The 23,577-nt window shown below is 40.9% G+C and overlaps 1 protein-coding gene across 4 annotated transcripts in view; it reads right to left on the bottom strand.

Moving 5' to 3' along the window:
- The window catches only part of HIVEP3 (HIVEP zinc finger 3), a 517,135-nt gene that overhangs the window by 391,283 nt on the left and 102,275 nt on the right, over positions 1-23,577 (bottom strand). The window contains exons 1-2 of one of the 4 annotated variants that reach the window (XM_037743190.1): positions 13,843-13,853; positions 12,011-12,122 (exon numbers count right to left, since the gene is read on the bottom strand). The gene's annotated coding sequence lies outside the window, so the exon portion shown is untranslated. Of the gene's footprint in view, positions 1-12,010; positions 13,419-13,446; positions 13,717-13,842; positions 13,854-23,577 lie in introns of those variants that run through there. The other 3 variants (XM_037743191.1, XM_017541784.2, XM_017541785.2) reach the window with 3 other exon arrangements.

Raw genomic sequence — 23,577 nt, 5'->3', positions numbered from 1 at the left:
GGAGGGAAGAATTAAGTGTGATGGGAATGTTCTATATTTTGACGGTGGTGATGGCTACACCAGGGCAGACACTTGTCAAAAGTCATTAAATTGTACACTTTAAAAGGTGAATTTTCTTACGTGTAACTTATACTCAATTTAGAAAACATTTTCACAAGAGACTTGATGTCATGCAGTCGCGACTGAAATGTGCTGTGCCTTGAAGCTGAGGGAGAGGTATGTAGGTTCTGCCTCCGTTATTTGTTTTTGTTTGCTGTTCTTTCTCTCTTTGCCCTTTTCCCTCTCTTTGTCTCTCCCTCCTTCTGTCTCTCCTCAAAGCCTACCACCTCCTTTTCCAAGCCAATCCTAGGTGACAGTCCCCTAAGCTCCAAGCGTTTCCAGCACTGCCATTACAAATTAGTGGAAATGATCAGACCCCCAGGCAGACTGGTTCTCAGCCTGCTTCAGAGGGGCAGATGTTCTGCAGAACCAGCCAGTGACTCACAGGGAAGACTGGCAAGCCTGCAAGGCTCTCATCGGACCCCTCTGTGGCTTCTGCCTCCCGGGTAGAAAGCATACATAAATTCGATGAAAAAGAGGAAGTGCCTTTTCAAAAACTATTCGGCTTTGGGAGGGAGGGAGGTCATTTGTCTTTGTCCAAGAAAAACATGTTCCTTCCTTGTAATCCTTGATAGCCCTTGAATTGTTTTCTCCAAGATAGTTAGGGACAGGCATAGGGGAGAGGGGCCACAGCAGGAGAAAAAAGGAGGTAGAGAAGACAGAGGAAGCAAATGCCATACTAGTCTGCGGCAAAGTGAGCTCTTACCACTTTGAACTCTGGGCAAGATGGGAAAAGAGGGAACCCTTCACCAACCAGTGCCCACATGGCTACCTAAGGCAGCACCCACATGAGGTGCATCCCTGTCCTTGCTGGATAAGAAGTGAACAGAGAGGCTGACAGGGCAAAGAGGCAGCAGTAACGGAAAGAGAACGTGAGGCTGGCACGGTTCCCTCCCCTGGGCCTGCAGGAGGCCCATGGCAGCCAGAACGTCCATCTGCTGTGCCCCACCACTAGTAGGTTCACAGGAAGGGAAGAGAACAATGACAACCCACTGTCCCTTGCGCAGAAGTTACACCAAGAAGTGAGCAGCAGGCCCTGCTGGCCTGGCAGTAAACCACATCAGAGTTATCAGTCGGAAACCTCTCGGACAAAGAGAGTTTATAAAGTCCCTTGGCTAAGAGGCATGGAAGTCGAGTTCAGCCAAGCGCAACTCAGACACATGGGCAGTGGAAGGGGAGCTGGGGATGCCAGCTGCCATCCCAGTCCTGTTTGTTGGAAATTGAAAGAGATAGTATTGAAGTACTAGATGCTTTCACTTTTTATTTCTCCAAAAGAGAGCTGGTCCCCAGGTGGTGAAGGCTATAATTCTATTAAAAAAGGAGAACGAAGAGATAGAAGGGTACAACTCTGCCCCAAGACAGAAAAAAAGCAAAAACAAAAAACAACAGGCATCCATAAGAGAAAAAAGCGAGTGGTTCTGGGCATCTACTAAGTGCAAGAGGAAAGAGACCATCTCTAATCCTAGCTCACTCTGTTCCAGGTTTGGAATAAAAGCTATATCCAGGAGAAATAGCCTACTAAAGCAGAATTGCCAATGTATAGAACTGAAAATTGGCCAAAAATCCATCAGCTTCTCCCAATTTACTAAGAAAGAATAATGAATTCCCTAGTACAGTACCTGATAGACTTTTGCCATTAAACACTAAACTACGTATATCTGCTCAATATCATTCATTTCCAATCTAGTAACGCTCTAATTGGCAGGTTTAAAGCACCCCTACCCAACCCACTACCACCAACTTGTCTTCTGTCTTAGCCTGAAAGGAGCATGTATACATTACGTCTAAGAACATAGTATCATATCTATTGAATAAATCATTAAATGCACTAGCCACTGTAATAAATATGTGTGAAAATATATATATTCTGTTAATAGACTTGGCATAGTTTCAAGTGTTAAGGATTATTGTGATATTAAAGAAAACCTTATAGGCTTTTATTTCCAGGACTGTGGTGGATTAGATAAGTAACCAACTCTACTGAAGACACTAAACAAACTGCATATTATAGAAAAACATCTTTTGAAATGACTAAAGAGCTGGCAGGTTAGTAAGACATATTCAGTGAGCAAAAACTAAGCAAAATCTGAAGCCCAGAATAGGAGCCAATCCCTGCAACTAGCTTGAAGATGTTAGTCAACAAAGTGACCTTTACTTTTATCTTTTGTGGTCTCATGGGAAGAGGAGACAGGATAAGAATTTCCCATAACATAAAGGCTACTATCACATGGGTCCAGGAACTCCAATGAATACCAAGTATGAGAAATAAAAATAAATATACACCTAGATATGCTTTGTGAAACTGTAGAACACCAAACATTTTAAAGCAACCAGAAGGAAAACACAGATTATTCTTGAAGGAGAGAGAAGACGGTAGACAAGACAGTAGATTTCAGAGGCAACAACAGAAACAGAGGACAGTTGAATAATATCTTCATTGTGTTGGAGAGAAAATAACTGACAACCAAGAATTCTACCCTAATTCTACCCAGTATAAGCCTCTCTCAAAAACAAGGGGAAAATTGGTGCATTTGCAAGCAAACAAAATCAAAGAAGTTGTTGCCAACAGAGCCTCAATAAAGAAAATTCTAAAAACTGTACTTCAGGCTCTATCGGAAAATACCAAAATGAAGTTGGTAGAACTATGTTAATATTAATCAGAATAGACTTTAAGACTAAAATAATTACTAAAGAAACAAGTTCTGCTTCATTATAAAAGATTCAATTCACCAGAAAGATAAAACAATTCAAAATTATAGGTACCTAATAACAAAGGCTCAAAATATATAAAACACAAACTGACCATAAGAAGAAACGGAAAAATCTACAATCATAGTGGGAGGTTATAATATACTTCTCTCAGTCACTGATTGATCAAGCATACGGAAATCAGTAAAGATATAAAAGACTTGGACAACACAGTGAAGAAGGCTGATCTAATGGAATTACATAGAACATTGAATCTAACAATGGTAGAATCCACAGAACATTATGAAAAGTGACCACACGCCAACCTTTACAGTAAGCTGCAATAAATTTAAAAGGCTGGGTAGCACTCAAACAATATTTGACAACCATGATGCAATTAAGTTAGAAATTAGTAACAAAAGGTAACAATAAGAAAAATAAATACTCAGAGGATTAAGAAACACAGCTTTAAATCATAAGTCAAAGAATAAATCATAGTGAAAATTATAAATTACAACCAAATTATATAAAAACATTACATATCAAAATATAGGAAGTTAGAGTAGTATGTATAGGTTACCATGCTCATAATGGGGGGGGGGGGAAATCCTGAAAATTAAAAAGCCCAACATTCACTTAAGAAGTTAAGAAAGAAAAATAGCTCAAATGTAAGTAAGATAGATGAAAGAAAATAACAAAAATTAGTACAGATATTCAGACTAGAAAACAAATGATGGAGAGGATCACAAAGTCAAGGGTTAGAAATAGTCTCTAATAACATTAAGAAAATTCTGAAAAGATAATTTAACAAAATTATAGAAGGCAAATGAAAAGGGGACATAACCACAGATCTTACAGAACATTAAAAAATAACAGCATCTTATAAGTAACTTCATGATAAAAATTTTGAAAACTCAAATAAAATGGACAAATTCCTAGAAAAATCTAACAACAATATTGATTCAAGAAAAAAACTAAAACCTGAATACCCACTATCTGCTGAAGAAATTGAATCAGAGGTCAAAAATCTTCAGGAAAGAAAGAATTCCAGCCTCACATAATCTTTTTTTTTCTTTTTTTTAAGAACAGATAAAGAGAAAACACTCTATAAGTTACTTTACAAATTCAGCAAAACCATAATACAAAACCCTGCCAAGGATAACATAAGAAGCAAAAAATTACAGTACAACACACTCATGAAGATGGATGTAAAACTTCTAAATTTTATTAGCAAAAAACCCTAGCGATGTATAAGAAATGAAGCCATTACAATCAAGTCAGGTTTATTCTAGGAAAGCAAGGTTAACTTAACATTGGAAAATTAGTTTACCAGATATTAACAAATTGTTTTTTAATTATAAAAATCTTCTCAATTAATGCCGAGGAAGTATTTAATAAAGCTCCATGTATATAATTTGAAAGGAAAAAAACCTCTTCGCAAACTACAGGAGTAGTTCCTTATCCTGATAAGGAATATCAAACCCATAGAAAACATCATTCTCAAGGGAAAATGTTGAACATGAAAGGCAAAACTTAAACTTCTAGAAGACAATACAAGAATTGTCCCTAAAAATGTCCTTTAAAAGACACAAAATGTTCAATGATAAAGGAAAGATTGATAAATTTTATTACATTAAAATTAAGAATTTCTGCCACTGTAAAGGTACTAAAAAAGATGAAAAAAATCACAAAGAGAAGGTATTTTTGCAACACAGAGAAATAGTGTCCTGCATATATAAAGAACTCCTACAAATAAATAAGAAAAATGTAAACTATCCAATTTTCAAATAAATGGGTAAAAGACTTAAAGAGGTACTTCACAAAAAAAGAAACTCCAGAAGGCCAACAGCCCATGAAAAGATACTGACCCCCTTTAGTAATCAAATGTATATAACTTGAAATCAGATAAGATACTGTTATACATCCACAAGACTGGCAAAAATTTTTGACAATATCCTACAAAATATAAAGTGTTCATAAGATTACAGAGCAGTAGGAGCAAGTATCTACCATAGCTGGATAGAGACATTGGTTAAACACATTGGAAATTAATTTTTTATTAAGTGAAACTCATGTAACATAATAGAAATTTTGAACTATCCTAGCAGCATTGAAAATGCTCATGGTCCATGACCAGTAATTTTACTACTATGTGTATTCCCAAAGTAAAGTTACACACATTCTCAGCAGGGAACTTGAAAAAAAAATGTTCACAGCAGCACTATTTATAATAGCAAAATACTGGAAATAAGCTAAGTGTTTGTTAATAATAGAATAGACATATAAACTGCCATATATTCATTCAATGGAATATTACAGTTGAGCAAAATGAAAACATTTCAGCTACATCCAACAATGTGAATGAATCCAAGAGTGAAACATTTAACAACCAGTTGGCACAGACAGTGTTCAATCAAAAGAAGTCCCAGCCATAGTGCCAGAGCTGATGCCCAGGACCCCCTGCCATGCCACGTGTAATCCCTTTAGAAAGGGGAGGAGGTAAAGAAATACCATAGGAGCACTTGGTATTTCCCTCTGGAAAGGGGAGGAGGTAGAGAAATACCATAGGATCAGGTAAGCAGCAACTTACCAACTGATACGGAAATATTTCAGTTGTTTGTCAACCAGTGAGCCTTACTGGTGTGGTGTGCACGGACTAAACACGAGCATTAAGAACAAAAGAATACAAACAGGGTGATTCCATTTATATGAAGTTCATAAACTTCATAAGTAGACAATATATTATTTAGGGATATAAATGCAAGAGGATAAAACAATAAAGAAAAGCATAGGGGAATAAAAGGTACAGAAATGTCCAGAAGACAGCAATCCCTGGGAAGAGAGGAAATGGGATAGGATGGAGGGAGGTACACAGGGGATGTCAAAGGTTCCGGTAACATTATTTTTCTCAAATTGACTGGTGAGTACATAAGGTTTGGTCATAATGTTATTCTTTAGATCTTTCTACACAGCTTATAAGCATTATTTTGTATCTAGGGGCTATTTTATTAAAGTTATTTCAAAAGATGGTCACAACACAAATTTAATAAGAAACTCTTATACCAAATTGCTACAGTTCCTGCCATATCTTTTCTAGTTGCTGGGCAAAGATGCTCTCCTCAACCGTAATTGGTGTGCTCTTAAACTCACTTAAAATTCTATGAGCTTCTCCCCACATAATTCCAAAACATTCTTGTGAGAATCTTTCCATCAAGGTACAGTAAGGCCCAACCTCCAGGGTACATTCCGCTCTGGATCCTTTATTTAATACAATCATAATCATAGTAGGGTTTTTCCCTCAAATTTTCAAATCTTCTCAAATTTTGAAATCTTCAAAATGAGGGCATGGAGCAAATGACTACATTCTGCTTCTCTTGCTAAGATTTCATTGGTGATGCTCTCATTTTAAGTTCTTTACCAGACACTTCAGCTGTGCGATGCCCAATTCCCCTCATCAAGATTTGCTGACAGTCAGAGGAAGTTTCTAACAGTATATTAAGTGTATACTGAGGGCCAGGGAATTGGGGGGAGTTTGAGGGGCTGCACACATGTGCAATTTTTTTAGCAAACCCAGCAGATGCTTGTATATTCAACACTCTTTCAGTTATTTGTGAACAACCCCTAATAGCCACACCACATGGCAATTTGTCATTTCTCTGAAGCACAAATGTGAACTGTGTATTGCAAAGCCACAGCAAAGAACAAGTCACTTAGCTAGAAAGGGAGCCTTCTCAAAGGCCCAGTATCCCCAACCCAAGATGCCAACAGGGAAACAGAAACTCTCTGGAGTTGAAAGAAACTTAATTTCCTTGAGTGTAAGTTGAAAAGGCAAATCATTGGTAGCCTGTGACTAGTCATAGGAACCTCTTCACTCTGGAAACCTGATTCAGGGGGAAGTCAAGAGCCGATGCAAATATTTCTGCATTTGCAAACTTGGGGATTGGCCAAGGGCTTGAGCTGTATCCACTGAGAATGTCAAGGGCCTACTGTATTATATTTTTGATGGAAGAGGATTTCGAATTCTCCTATTTAAATTAAACCAGTTCATGTTTAGCAGGGCATCTCTGATCCTTTTGTTTTTAAGAGACAGAGTCTTTGCTCTGTTGTCCAGGCTGGAGTACAGTGATGTGATCATAGCCCATGGCAGCCTCAAACTCCTGGGCTCAAGAGGTTCTCCTGCCTCAGTCTCCAGAGTAGTTAGAATTACAGGTATAAGCCACAATGCTCAGATAATTTTATTTTTATTTTTTTAAAGACAGGATTTTGTTATGTTTCACAGGCTGATCTCTAACTCCTGGGCTCAAGTGATCCTCCTGTCTCAGCCTCCTGAGCAGCTGGCATTACAGGCATGAGCCACTGTGTCCAGCTCCTCTGATCTTAAGACAGTTTCAGCATCTAATGCTAAGCCTGGAAGTCCAATGAATGATTCAATAGATTAAAATTGGTGACTGAGATTCAGCAGATCATATTGTGTATTTACAACACTGCTTTTATTTTTCTATATCTTTCTACTATTTGTTTATTAGCTTTTCCTTGGATCTCAGTTACTCATACATAAGACACTTTTTAAAAGTGACCCCAAACCCCAATTCAAGGGTTCACCGAGGCTCAGGGATCTCAAGATTTCCGAGACTAGCTTTTCTATGCTTCTCCCTGGTTTTGTTCCCCAAATCTGAAGGGCCTTCTCAGATCACCCCTACTTAACATTTAGATGTAAAGCTTCCCCCTTTATCCACAAAAATCCCAGCTGCACCTGGCATTTCAAAACACTTAGTAATGAGGAAAGGAGTCCCATCAGTCATGTACTCACCACTTCCATCCTCGTCCTGCCTCCCAAGCACATATTTCCAACTGTGAACCCTCCCAACAGGGCAGCCTCTGGATACTGCGGTTCAGTCACTTCTCCCCACCAAGCCCCACCTCCTCTGTCTTCCAAGTCCCCTGTGATTTCAGGGAATACCCCTTTCTCCATCCTATTACTATTAGACACAGGGAACCTTTGGAGAGTTCTTAGCATTTGTGATTATATTCAATAACCTGTTACAGACAGTTTCTTTTAAACAATTTTTTTTCAAGTAAGTTACCAAAACAATTAATGTATGTGCATCTAGAAATGGAGAAATATTCTTCCATTACGTTTAATTAGGTCTTTACATTTTCCGCATATTGATTGTACTGAAGTGTTAAAGTACTATTCTAAAAGTGTCCACATTTATTTTCCTCTACTTTTGTTTTTCTTCTTGCCTTTGTTTTGGAGCCAGTTTTAACTGAGCACATTGTCAGAGAGTCAGGCCAAGTTTGACACTGCTCGTACATCTCAGCCACCCTTCCAGTTTTCAGCACAATGTCTGAACTGAAAAAACACCATTCCTTAGCATAAGGGTGTGGCCATGACAGATTGAACAACATCCTGGTCGTGGTAAGTCTACATTCCCTACCCAGATGTAAGAAACAGATGCCACTAAAGTCCACCTCTTCTGCTCCAATTTTTCCATCACGAGCTCTCTTCCAACGCCAGCATTAATGTCACCAAGCTGGAAGGACTCTAAGTGTGTTGCCTGGTCATGACAAGACAGGTTGAGGATCAACAAGACAGGCTGAGACAGGCTGAGGTTCAACCTGTTCTAACGTTTGATAGTAAAGAGAATACTCTTTAGTATCAAACATTAGAACATAAGCACTCATAATAACACCAGCATAGTAGTTCCCTGATAAATTTTGACAAAATCATAAAGTTCTCAATTTCAACAGTAGGACTTTATAGTTGGAATACAATTTTGACCAGTAAGACACTGGCTATCCAGAAACCTCACGGGTTCCATTATCCTGGATAGTGGCAGGTTTTTTTTTTTTTTTTTCTCTAAGAATCACGCAAAGAAAAAAAAAATCATTCTGGGATACTTCAAAACTCTCATGTCTTTTTAAACTGGATGAACAAAATATAATTTGAACTTCTATGGATACATGTGGGTCATTGTGAGTATGTTACTATGTTATAAAACAGAGTCCCAAAGACCCATCAAAATGCATAAAATTTCACTGAACTGATTACATTAAATGCTTATATTAGCTTTATAATTCCATGCCTTCAATTCTTGTGCCTTTTATTATTATTTTTTGTTTGTTTGTTTTTTGTTTCTTGTGTTACTGTTACTTCTTACTGATACTTGATAAAGGATCTTTAATAATCCTTGCCCAGTACATTATCAGTTGCTTCCAATTTGCTAGGTGCATTTGACAAACTAGCAACCAAGCCTCCTGAAACTTGAAGTAAAGGCAGAGGCCTGAAAGAGAGTCTAAAATTTCCTCCAATGATCGAAATTCATGAACTGTAGCTCCTAGACTTACGACCTTTCACTTGATTTGCCACCTAGGTCCCAACTGGATAAGTGAAATTGTGTAAATGTGAGTTCCAGATTGTCGTGGTATTATCCTAACACCCATCAACTTCAGAGCATATGTTACTAAACTCAACTCACTTTCTTTCCAAGACAGTTCAGTGGTCTTGGTAGGGTTATGATGGTTACACCTACTTTAGAGATAAGGAAGAAAATGGGTCACGGGCTTTGGCCAAGTCTGACCCAGAATGCCAGTGCTACCTGTTGCCATAGCCAGTGTTTCCAGCCCTGCCCGCCCAGAGCATCTGCAGATTTGTAAATACGCTTTGGCTCCGCAGGAAACAGGATGGAGAACAGCATGTCAGGGCCTCCTTGATGGGCAGCCTGGAGGGCAGAAAAGAGCCTTAAAGACATCAGGGAACTCACGGAGCAGGGAGTGAGAGACAAGTAAATGCTATCCAGTTGTCATACAGCTTTCTTAATGTTATCTTTCATCAATTCAGGTCTTAGAATCTGCCAGAACTTCAGACTAAATGCATCTTCTTCTTGCCTGTACCTTTCACACACTAAATGTCTCAACAGCTCACTTGGCAAGGGCCCAAAGGCGGCACACACTTCTCCACTCCAAGGAGGGTGGCTGCCACTAAAACACAATGGGCGGAGACAGCTCAACAATAGTGCCAGTTGAGCACATCTTGATCCACTGCCACAGAGCTCACAGTAGTAGTTGGCCCTCAAAGCAAACCCACTGGAGTGTTGAGGGCAAAAAAACAATCTTAGCCTTCAGGGGCCAGACTTTGCTGCCAAATTAACAAATCTGCCCAACAGCCCCAGGCTGAGACACTCAGGGGTGTGACAGGAGGGCCCCTGTTTACAATTCTATATCCTGTGGGTACCTTAACTAGACATAGTGGGGAGGAAGCAAAAAGAGCTAAGTGGCGCACACACCCTCCCCTCCTGCCTGCAGGTATCTTAGTTGGACAGCTGTTCTCCTTCTTTGCAAAAAAAACTTCCACAATCTTTAAATGCAATGAGGTAAAGGGCCTCCAGCCTCTGCAAGCTGTGACAGCTTTAAAGAGCACATGTCAAACAGCTCAGACAGCATCTGAGGTCTACTTTTCAGCCTCACAGTACAGCCCATCCGCAGAGCACAAGTGACACCCTAGTGGACAGGAACTCCTCCCCACACTGGCTGCTCAGCAGGAGCAGGAAGAACAGGTGGGACCTGGCCCACCACCCTGGCTTCAGGATTCATTTTCTGCCTGGAATTGGGAAACTGGGGGCCCTGCAGGGGTCCTTCTCCTGGGTCCAACTTTTTCCAGGGCGCAAGAAGGGTGAAATTACCAAATGAAAATTCAGATAAGCAATGACTGGCTGAAAGAGATATGGAGGGTCTTCAGATCAACACTGACCCAAAGCTAATACCACACGGTCCTCAGAGGTACACACGATCACTGACCTGTGTTCTTCACATTTAAGTTGCTCAAATTATTCCTCCTCACCCCCACTCCCTTCCTGTCCCCTGCACACACATAATTATATAAAGACATCTTAAACAACTGTAGCACTCAACTTCTTCAGTCTGGGGGAGGGCCAGGAGATGGTGGGGAGCTGTTTGGGCACACATCTGATCATTACATAATCACACAAACATGGGCTAGAGAACACTGCCATGCAGATCAGTTCAGCAAACACCGCATTCTCCCTCTTTCCTCCTCCCTCCCCCCACAACCCACAAAATGCAAACCAGAGTTAACAAAACAGAAGCACTCCAGGTAGCTAGTGGGCACCTGGCTGCTGTGGTTACAATGCCAAAGGCTACCAGAAACCTCCGGGAACACCAGAAGGAGGGCCAGGGTGCTGCTCACCCAGCGACCAGACCTGCAGACCCTCTCCCACAACTACTGTCCCCAAAGTTCAAGGAAAGGCCTAGCCACAGAGATATTCCTGACCCGCAACAGAAACCATACCTGCCACGTTAAAGGAACCCAGCACTGGGCCTCCAAGTTCCTCTGTACCATCACTCTCTGTCCAATTTACGCGGGTTCAGGGGGACTGCCACACTCAGGAGTCCTCAGCAGCCTGGACAATATCATCAGGGACTATTCGGGACCATCAATGTTTCCACTTAAAAGATGGTAAAATGTAGGGTACAACTTGGAGAAGGCACTCTCTCTGCTAGCAGGGATCCCCAGTAGAACAGGAGTTTGGTTTGGGTTTGGTTGGGTCGGGTTGGGGGTTGGGAGATGAGTTTGCTTTAGGAATATTTTCAGGGGGCTAGGATTAAGCGGGGAAGAGAAAGCTGTCCCTTCTGTCTCAGCAGCCAATATCATACGAATCTCATTCTCAACCAAGCAGGCTATTGGAGTCCGCCTGAACAATCCAGGAGCAACAGCCAAGGCAGCAGAAGAAAACGCAGGTGCCACGGAAGGCGATGCCTGTGCCCTCCAGCCGAGGCTCCCTGGGAGCCGGCCGCCTGTGCGCGGGTGCAGAGCCCAGCCGAGCCGGCTGCGAGCGGCGCTGGAGCGCACGGCGCGCACAGGGTTACAGCCCCGCCGCCGCTGCTGCTGCCGCTGCTGCTGCCGCTGCTGCTGCCACCGCCACCGCCTGTGATTGATGCGCAGGGGTCAGTTGAGGCTCTCACCGCTCCCCAGCACCAGGCCGAGCAGCGCGCTCAGCCCACCGGGGGCACCGGCCGCTGCGTGCAGCCCAGCGGCCGGCCCCTGCGCCTCGGCAGCCGGACCCCTTGCTAAGAAAGGCAGCCACAAAATGGAATGGCAGCTCGCTATTCTGCTTCTCAGTGCGGCCGCAGGCAAAAACACAATCACAAGGTAAAATACAGCGCAAGGAATCCATCCGTCGAATAAAAACCCAGAGTCCCCTACCTTCAGCCTTGGGATGGCAAACTGGTCCTGTGTTCTCTGACCCACGGATCCAGCCCCTTCTTCATGAATTATTCCGGCCAGGCAGGATTTTGTGCATTTTTTTCATGAACACCTGTTTCAAGTAAGGGGTAAAGACCTTATTGAAAGAATTGTCCTTAAAAAACAACCTGTGCATACGTATGTCCATCCAGGCATGCATGCGTGTTTGTATACACACATATGCACACGGAATAGCCATGTACATTGAAGCACCAAACTAGGCAGTTGGATAATGGGAGAGTCGGCTGGTTGTGAGCATGCTCGCGCCGGGAACAGATCCACCCTCTGTTATTCCTCTGAATAAATATAAATCACGATCAGAAACCCAAACAGAAGCATCCCTCTTGAATTCCTGCTGCTGAAAAACACCGAATAAATTCAGCCCGCAGACACAGAATCTTATCAGCAGCTGTTTTCTGAATCCAGAGCCAACCCATGCCTCGCTTGTCTTTCCCACTAGGAGTCCAGACCTTTTTTTGAAAGGGGTTTTAACCTTTTAAAGACACAGTACACCAATTATCACTTTGGAATAGCTGTCACTCCCAGCGCAGGAAGCCAGTCCCATGCCTAAAGCCACGGCAGGCTTGCACGCAGTGATAAGGATTTCACTTATTTGCTCTTTTAAAAAAACAACAACACATGTGTAATATATATTCATATATTATACATACATATGTGGAGAGAGGGAAAAATGCTAATACAAGCCATAAATATTTATTGCAGTGATAAGCTGCTCAGTGACTAATCGGCACGTTATGTAAACACTATGATCCTTCACTTCTGAACACCGGTGTTCACGGGTCAGACGAGGCAGGGCACTCTTGTACAGGCATGTCACACCTCACCAGCCTCTGGCAGCGGATCAGGGGCCAGGGAGCCTCCAGGTGGCTGAAGGAAGTGGGGCCTCTGTACCTGAGAGCTCACCACGGGCACCCCTTGCCCTGCCCTACCCTCCTCTGCAGTTTTGGGGCTCAGTTCCACAAACCAAAGCAACGCTCTGGCACTATTTCTAAACTCAAACATAATCCAGAGCCACGTATTTCCTTCCAACCAGAAACGGGAATCAAAACTACCACCCGAAACTTAGTCTTTAAGATTCAGACTGCGGCCCTTCTTCAAGATTTTGTTATTGAGTTCTGTTGTTGTTTTGTTTTTCACTTTTCTTTTAAGGGCCAAGTTGAACATGGAGGTAGAAAAACGGGGTAGGGGGAGAGACAACCCCAGCCCAAATTTTTTTGAAAAAAAAAAAAAATATTTTTCGAGTACTCCAGCCACCCAGATGGTGTTTACTGCAGTTTTGTTCTGGCTTTTAAAGACGCAGCACTGAGAAGAAACACGAGTCCTAACCTTGCTCACATGTGATAAGAAGACAAATGCCTTCGCCCCCTCCCCCCCACCTGGCCCCCAGAGCTCCAGCATGGCGATGTCTGCACCTCCGCTGGTTCCCGCCTAGGCGCAGCGGCAGTGGCTCACTTCGGGAGCCACAGGGGTGCGCCTACAGCCGCTCCAGCATCGCAGCCCATTCCCTCCCTTGCCTAGTCCTACCGGGCAAACCGTGAAAGTAAGTGCACTGTCACCCTCCCACCTCGTCGTAGGTGCTCCTGTGTGAACCCCTCCCAGCCACACACACTCTCTTCCTTCCCCCCTTCCAGGGCCCTTTAGCAGAAAATTATCATATTTCATGTGTCATCGCCCAAGCGAGCTGGGCCCATCACTGATTGGCTGGGCCCCGACAGCCGGAAATGTCACCAGCCACACAGCGTGGAGCTGGCTCTCCCGCGGCCACCATAGACCTGAGCCCAGGAGGCTCTGTGACAAGGCAAAGACCTACCACAGAGAGCCTGTCACTCTTTCCCTGGTCCAGCCCCCAACCCCTGCTTCTCCCTCTGCCCAGCCGGGGGAGATAGGGGCTGCGAGGGGACGTTGAAGGAATCTCAGTGACATTCCTATTTTTTCCAGCACGTTTGAAAAGAAACTAAAGATGTCTCCAATCAGGTTTACAGATTTGGAGAACGTGTTTTTGACAAAAAATTCTCTCTGCATTAAAGAAAAAAATCCAAAAGACTGGGTGAAAACAAGATTTTTTTTTTCACCCCAGGAGAGTTTACCAGATGCTGCTGTTTATTTCCCATCTAACATTCCAGGCATCAGGGTATAATCATGTCACAAGGCTGTCAGATAATTTACAAGGTGATTCGAGTCCACCCTCTTACCTTTAAAGAGAACAGCTCTAGAAAATGAGGCTTCGTAACTTGGCTTTGCACCATATTATGATGCCACGCAACTTTTGAAGGGTTAAATGATCTTTGTAGTGACCAATATGAATTACTTTGGCTGTAATTTAACCTTAGTCCCTCCTGCTGTATCTTCAGCAGGCTTAATGTGACTCACCATTTAAGTCTCACCTCATTCTGTTCTCATGAGTAAACTAAACTCTATCTCTCTGGTCTTTTCCATAAAAGTTGTTTTTCAACCCTTTAGTTATGCTGCTTTAAAGAAAAGCCTCCAAGAGTTAGATGAGGCTGGAAGGTCACTTGGTCCAGCTATCCATATGATGAGTTAGTCCCCTCCGCTATTTCCACACTGGGGCTTTTGGTTTGGGGAATGGTAGTTTGGGCTTACACATTTACTCCCTTTCATTCCTCATCTCCAAAAACCATTTGCATGACCAAAACATCACTGACAATGCTGAGAATCAGGGAAAGATGCCATCAATAAAGCAGATACTTTGAAGAATATGGGGAAGATAGAAAGTAGATGGGACATGGGAGGAAAAACTAACTAGTATGGATAAGTTCATGATTCTACAAAGACCCTGATATGGTTTGGCTGTGTCCCCACCCAAATCTCATGTTGAATTATAGTTCCCATAATCACCACATGCTGTGGGAAAGACATGATAATTGAATCATGGGGGCAGGTTTTCCCCATGCTGTTATGGTGAAGTGAGTAAGTCTTATGATATCTGATGGCTTTATAAAGGGCAGCTCCCCTGCACACACTCTCTTGCCTGCCACCATGTAAGACCTGCCTCTGCTCCTCCTTCACCTTCTGCCATGATTGTGAGACCTCTCCAGCCATGTGGAACTGTGAGACCATTAAAGCTTTTTTCCTTTATGAATTGCCTGGTTTTGGGCATATCTTTATTAGCAGTGTGAGAACAGACTAATACAGACCCCTAAGATGTAAGTGTACAAGTTTCCAGAAAACAGTCCTGGAAAATCCCAAACTCAGAGAATCAGGATTGAAGTAGAGTCATGGGCAGAAGTTTAAAGGCAAATTAAGGAACATCAGGAACATGGTCATCTTCTCCACACAGAATGGCTGGACACAGAAATAGTTCCACAGCTTCTCTGGAAAGTGAGAGGTTTGTTCCAAATATAATAGAAGCCAGAGGTTCAATAGGGGCAGGAGATCAGCTCCTTTTGGAATGCCACTGCCACTCCCAAAAAAAGTGCACATGCACACACACACACACACACACACAAAGAGATTTAAATAATCAGGTAAAACATAAGATATAATAGAGAGACCCAGAATATCCAAGACTTTAGGCCATATATCAGATGCCGTGCTAGGCAGCAGGATTACTGAAAGAATACAGTCTTCCAGATGTAGTCTGATACTCCAAGAACAAAGACAAACAATGACAAGCTTCCTCAAAGGGGAGAAAAATCAGGTTGCTTAAAAGGAAAGAAAATCAGACTGATATCATACTTCTCATCTGTAACACTATGCTAAAAGACACTGGTACAATTTTTGTAGAATTCTAAGGGAACATTTTGCAACTTAAGAATTTCTACCAGCTGCCAAACTATGATTTCCTTTACACTATGACAAAAGAAAGGTATGTTCAAAGAGAAATTATATCACCCAAACATCCTTTATTAAAAAAATTAAAGGTTATTTGAAGATCTCTTCTAGCTGAGGAAAAATAAGGCAGAATAATGAATTCAAGAAAGGAAAAGATATGTTATGTAAAAGATGTAATAAATAAAGCCAATAAAATATGTGGTTAAAAGACTGGATAAAGAAAATGTAGCACATATACACCATGGAATACTATGCAGCCATAAAAAAGGATGAGTTCATGTCCTTTGCAGGGACATGGATGAAACTGGAAACCATCATTCTCAGCAAACTGACACAACAACAGAAAACCATACACCACATGTTCTCGCTTATAAATGGGTATTGAACAATGAGAACAAATGGACACAGGAAGGGAAACATCACATGCCAGGGCCTGAGGGGTGGGGAGCTAGGGGAGGAATAGCAGGGGGTCAGGGAATTGGGAAAGAATAGCATTAGGAGAAATACCTAATGTAGATGACAGGGTAATAGATGTAGCAAACCACTACCATGGCACATGTATACCTATGTAACAAACCTGCACAATCTGCACATGTACCCCAAAATTTAAAATATGATTTTTAAAACGTGGTTAAATATAAAAATAATTGAAAATATAGTTGTAAAATTTAATTGTTAGAAGTCTTGAAAGATAAGAGTATATGTACACTTATTCCAGATTTGAATTCATATCTGTATCTATCTCTTACATATATGTGGTCTGGAATTAAACTTCCATAAAATTTTAAAAAAAAAAAAAAAGAAAATCATTAAAAAAAAAAAGAAAGAAAGAAAGTGAGAGGATTGTTATGGATAGCAGGCTAATAATTCCATCTATTTCCTCTTCTTCCCAAGACCACATTAAAATGATAGTAAGGATTTTTTAAGTTGAAATAGACAATGACAAAACAAAAACAGTAAAAGAGTCATTGACCAAAAAAACTGACAAAGAATAATAAAGGACAATTCGTCAGTTAGAAATATAGACTTTAATGCTACTATAAACAAAATGGCACAGTACAAATGCAGAAACCTACAAAGTGAACTGATGGAAGTCAAGAAACAAATGTAGCTATAATGGTTACTACATGGTAGTTAAGTAACAAAAGCTGAATTTTAAATCAGTGGAGGAAAGAATGCGTTATTCAGTAGTGTCGGACTGTGGCTATGTATTTGAAAAAAAGGTAAGTTTTACCTCTAACTTATATCTTATTTAAAAACATATTCTATTTTCACACAGGAAATTCTGCCATTTGTAAAAGCATGTAAATCTAGAGGACATTATGTTAAGTGAACTAAGCCACGCACAGATAAACAAATACCGTGTGAGCTTACTTACAGCAGGAATCTTAAAAAGTCAAACTCACAGGAGTAGAGAGTAGAATGGTGGTACCACAGGCTGGAGGAGGCAGGTGGGAGGAAGGAAAAGAAGAGACACTGGCCAATGGGGAACAATGTTTCAGTTACTTAGGAAGAATAAGTTCTGGTGCCCTACTGTATAGCATGGTGACTGTATATTTCCAAATAATTAAAAGACAGGATTTTAAATGTTCTCACCACAAAAAAAGGATAAATATCTGAGGTGATTAATATGCTAACTGGCTAGATTTGGTCATTCCATAATGTATACTATGCATATATTGATACATCACATTTACCCTATAAATATGTACAAGTGTTATCTATTAAAAATAAAATAAGGCTTTAAAAAATTCTATTTCACATACATAAAAATTCCACAAGGAAAAGACTGATGTTATGATTGGCCAATACTGTAAATCATAGAATTCTATGAAGTTTTTTTTCCTAATAGTGGAAAGAAAAGCATGTAGTCATCCAGTCTATGCTTAGATACCACTGTGATAGGCAAATTACTGGCCCCCAAAGATATATACCTCCCAATCCCTGGAAAAAGTGAATTTCACCTTATATGGCAAAAGATGTGATTATGTTAATGAGCTTGACATGAGGAGAGACCGTGGAATATCCAGGAGGGCCCTAATTGAAATCACAAGTATCCCTATAGGACGGAGGCAAGAGGTGGGCTAGAGTGCAACGTGACCACAGAGGCTGAGATTGGAATGATGCAGCCACAAGCCAAGGAATGCCAGAGGCCACCAGAAACCGAAAGAGGTAGGAAGGGATTCTCCCCTGAGCTTCTGGAGGGAGTGTAGCCCTACCAACACCTTGATTTTGGATTTCTGGCCTCTAAAACTGTAAGCAGAGAAATGGGTTGTTTTAAATAACCAAGTTTGTGGTCATTTGTTATGGCAACCATAGAAAACTATAACCACCGTGATGAGAAACATAGTACTTCCTAGGGACTATCATTATTATTATTATTGCCAACAACAATACTTACTATGTGTCTGGGATTGCTAAATTATTTATACACCTTTCCTCATAAGTCACATGCAAGGAGGTGGTAGAGAGCTGGAGTTGTTATGGCCCTATCACTTAGTAGCAAAACGTCCTTGGGCAGGTTATATAACCTCCTATTGCTGACTTTTTCTCATCTATTAAGTAGAGGTAAGAAAGGCACCTACCCACTGAGATTGTTGAAAATAAAGTGAGACCATCTATGTAGAGTGCTTAGAATAGTGCCTGAGAATAAGGGTTCCATAAATGATAAGTGAGAAAGTCCTTATGCAGCTGCAGTCTGTGTTCCAGAGCTTTTTCTCACTGATTCTTGTTCTTCCCTTTGGTTCCATAAAAAACAAGGGTATCTCCAAACTACCTGAATGTTCCTTAAATATCTGAAGCCAGTGATCAGGTCGTTAAAAGTCTGAGCTTCTCTAGGCTAAAAGTAAACAATGCTTCCAATCATCATTGTTCTTAGAAATTCACCTGGAGTCCCTTCCCTAACCTGGACACCTCCACTGAACACATTGTCTTACTGTGCACATTAAGTGCACCTTAAGATGTGACTTCAGACTCACCACCATGCTCGTTCTAGAACAAGGGTCTGCGAACTACAACCCCTGGTACAGCCTAATTTTTGCAGCCTGGGAGCTAAGAATGAGTTTTACATTTTAAACAAACAAACAAACAAACAAAAACCAGAAAAGATTTTGTGATAGAGACTGTACATGGCTTGCAAAGCCTAAAATACAACTGACCCTGAACAACTCAGGGGTTGGGGCATTGATCTCTCATGCAGTCAGAACTTCATGTGTAACTTTTGACTCCCCCAAAACTTAACTGCTAATAGCCTACTGCTGACTGGAAGTCTCTGTGATACCACAAACAGTCAACACGTATTTTGTACATTATAGGTATTATATATTATATACTTACAATTAAGCTAGAGAAAAGAAAATATTTTTTAAAATTGAAAGAGAAAGCATATTTACTGTTTATTAAGTGGAAGTGAATCATCATAAAGGTCTTCATCCTTGTGGTCTTCACATTGAGTAGGCTGAGGAGGAGGAAGAAGAGGAAGAGCTGGTCTCCCTGTCTCAGGGGTGGCAGAGGTATGAGAAAATCTGCATATAGTGGACCCATAAAGTTCAAGCTCATGTTGTTCAAGGGTCAACTGTATTCACTATATGGTCCTTTTCAGCAAAAGCTTGCCAACTCCTATTTTGGAAGATACTTACTGTTCTTCTATTAATGCAATAGAATATTGCCCAAAACTTTTTGGCAACAAATTACATGACTGTACATACTGTCTTAACTGTAAGGCTGCAAATGTTTCTGTCAGTATCTATTCCCCTCTCCCTTTCTTATTAATAAAATTCTTAGCTAGGAACATGGCTGCCCAGCTAAAGAATACATTTCCCAGCCTCCCTTATACAAAGGTGTGGCCAGGAGGACAGGTTCTAGCCAGTGGGATGTAAGCAGATGTAAAATGTATAATTTCCCAGCCATGCTCTTAAAGGGAAGGATCATGCCTTCTCTTCCTTCTTTTTCCTTTTGCCATTGGCTGAAATATGGACCTCATAGCCATGTGGATGAGGGGTGCAGAGCAACAAGATGGAAGGATCCTGTCCCTGGTGCTGCCATTTCACCGTATACTGTTTACTCTCAGTCTGTGAGAGGAAATAAATATTTAGCTCATTTAAGCCATTGTTCTTCTAGGTCTTTGTAACAGCTACTGAATCTGTACTGTAAGCCATACAACTATCATTTTCAACTCCCTAGTACTTTTTATATTTGCAGCTACCAACCCACACACCTCCCCTGACCTGCACTCACACAGCTAATTTCCTGGACCCCACTACAAGACCTTACATTTAGCCCTATTATGTTTCATATTGTTAGAATCAGCCCCTCATTTTACCCTGACATCTGGGACCTAATTCTGTCACCCAAACTAGCTTCTATTCTCTGTAATTTTGCATCATTCTTCAAAAGGCACTTTATTTGTAGCACTCAAGCTAAACACAGTGCTCATCAAAACACCTGATCAATATTAATTATAATGAAGTGGGGAGGCTATGATGTCAGTTTGCAGGGGAAGGAAATAGCAGATAAAATAAGATACAAATGAAGTAGAAGCAGGAAAGGAAGATGAGCACTTATGGAGAGCTTACTCTGTTACAGTTATTGTGCTGGGAACTTTCCCCCCTGTGATCTCATTTATTAAATATTTCATTCATCCATTCATTCATTTTAAAAGTAATAATTTTAATTTTGGGAAACAGTGAGTACAAATACTTCCTTTGGGGCAGGAAACCATTACTCATAAACACTGATAAAAACATAGTCTAGGCAATCGCTCTTTGCTTAAGTTCATGTACACCTACCCTGTCTGGACATCTGAAAAATGTATTGTCCTAAGACGATCCTAAGAAGACATGACAACTAAATGTTATGTGCTATTCTGGATGGGATCCTGGAACAGAAAAAAGGACATGAAGTAAAAAGCATAGGTCTAAATAAACTATGGATCTTTACTTAATAATAATGTACCAAAATCAGTTCATTAATTATTTAAAAAATACCATATTAATCACCTGAGGTCAGGAGTTTGAGAACAGCCTGATCAACATGGTGAAACCCCATCTCTACTAAAAGTACAAAAATTACCTGGGTGTGGTGGTGCACACTTGTAATACCAGCTACTTGGGACGTGGAAACAGGGAGAATTACTGGAACCCAGGAGGCAGAGGTTGCAATGAGCCAAGATCACACCACTGCACTCTATCCTGGGTTACAGAGCAAGACTCCATCTCAATAAAAAGTATATATATATATATATACACACACACACACACACACACACACACACACACACACACACATATATATAGTATGTATGTATACATACATACATATCATATTAATATTAGATGTGAATAACAGTGGGAACTGAATGTGGGCTATATGAGATTTTTACTATTTTTATATTTTTCTGTAAATCTAAAACTGTTCTAAAATCAAATGCTTATTTTAAAAATACAAGATATTGCCCTTGAAAAAAAAAAAAAAGAAAAGAAAGAAATGTGTCATTGATATTCTTTGCAAGGCTTACAGTCAAAGGTGAAAATATTCCAAAAGCATAACTTAAGAATTAAAATAATCACTTGTAGGACATTGGACAGTGTTTTCAGAAACCTCTAAGCTGGGCTGTTATGAGACAGAAGTTAGAAGGACCTGTTTGCCCACCGCAGGGCTATATGGTAGGACTGAGAGGGCAGGCTCTGAGTAGTGTCAGACCCTGGGTTCAAACCCTGTAGGATCTGAGTCCACTTTTCTGCCTTTGCTTTCTTATATGTAAAATGAAGATGTATCATCCATATCATCTAAGGCAGCCACACATCCCAGATGATGAATATTCCTGCTTCTGTTTTCTGTCCAAGGACAAACCGGTAAACACCAGCTTGGAGATTCAATCCTAGGTCTGTCCAATCCCTAACTTCAGGTTCTTTCATCTTCCAAAAATTGAGATGGAAAACATAATGATTAAGGTAGAAAATAAGTTACCAAATCATGACAAAAATCATGGCCTGCCCCTCAGGGGTAAGGTCAGATGACTCTTAATGTGATGCTCAAGATGACGGCCAAATGAGGTGAATGATGCTTTTCTTCTAACTTCTTAGAGAAGCTTTCATTGGTTAGGGTGGAGTAACACCCTAGGATGGTGTTTCAAAAAAACAAAAAGCAGTTCAAGATCTACAACCTTCTTACAAGTACTCAGCCTCTTTGGGGGTCTTAGTGGTTTCTCATACAGAAAAAGTGGTTAAGGCCAATGTGCTCTTTTTGTTTCTTGTTACCTAAAAGTAAATCATTTAGGATCTAAAGTCACTCACATGCACACAGACACAGACAGAGACATACACACACATACCCGCCAAATAAAACCTGGCACATTTGTTCTTGACCTTTCTTCTACCACCTCTACACCTAAGACAAGAGGAGGCCCGTCAGGGACCTGAGCTCTGTGTGGCAGGTGGAGAATGTCACCAAGAGGCATACTGACTCTCCAGCAGGAGTGTTTATAGGATTGTAAAACCCCCGACTCTGTTTAGAATTAGTGCCTTAAGTGGAATAGTCATAAATTTGTGACCAAAAAAGGAGCATTAAGAGAAATTTTAAAAATATGTTAGCTAAAGTTTCTTGCAGCCTATGGGTCTCATTTGAGATTGTATATCAAAAACCCTATGGAGTTTTAGGAAAAATATGGATGCTTCCAAGCTGCTACAGGAGGGTCTTGGCATACGTATATATTTAAGGCTCCATTGCTAATTCTGACAACCCTAGTGATAAGCCACTGTGAGTTTCAGCTTTAAAAATCCATGGTCCTATAAAACATTATCAGGTCCTGATCCCAACCAAATGTGATATAGAGATATTCTAGCAAATGAAGGAGTCTAAAAGTCATGTCCATGGACGCAGTCTATTAAAAGCATAACACAAACAAAACCGGCTAAACTCAGAACAAGAAAAGGAGTAGAAGGACCACACAGACAGGAGCTTTCAAGCACACTAGAAAGTTGGAGGTAGAGATTCTGTTCAGAGATTCTGTTTCCAGCTCCTGGAGTCTGGCTCAGCTTTCTATCTCAGATGGGGATGTAGCTTTGTCATGCTGTTTGGGTTCAAGGACCAGGAGCCTGATGTTGCTGAATTCACTTCTAGAAGTATTAAGCAAAGTGATTGGAGAATATCGCTCAGTCTTGTAAGCTTCTAGTACAAAAGGAGAGTGGTATAGCACAAATGAGTTTCTCTAATCTGGTGAGATCCTCCTTTGAGTACCCATTTCACATCTCCCAAATGGGTACCCTTGGGAGCCACCAATCCTGTGCTGAGACAGGCCACCTGACTTCTGGTCAGTTTGTGTATTCTGGCTAAACAAACTCTATGTGTGTGTTTTGGGGGTGGGGTGGAGTTCTCTTGTGGCAACCCGTAGTCTACCCAAAAATGCTTCAAGACAAACATAGAAAAGTCATTAAAAAGCAAATCTAAGGCCACAACTCCAAAGAGGAATCTAAGGAACCACAGGAACAGGATTTGAAACTTTTGTCAGACTGGAAAAGAGCTATGACTAGAGAAGATAGTGAATAAACACTCCAAATCACATGTAATTTATTACATTCACCTGGGGTAAAAAACACGTGTCATAACAATATTAACCCTAAATGTAAATGGACTAAATGCCCCAATCAAAAGACACAGACTGGCAAATTGGATAAAAAGACAAAACCCATCAGTGTGCTGTATCCAGGAAACCCATC

This window comes from Cebus imitator, unplaced genomic scaffold, assembly GCF_001604975.1.
Source record: "Cebus imitator isolate Cc_AM_T3 unplaced genomic scaffold, Cebus_imitator-1.0 Scaffold136, whole genome shotgun sequence".
NCBI classification, from domain to species: domain Eukaryota; kingdom Metazoa; phylum Chordata; class Mammalia; order Primates; family Cebidae; genus Cebus; species Cebus imitator.
This window is presented reverse-complemented; position numbering and strand designations above follow the sequence as displayed.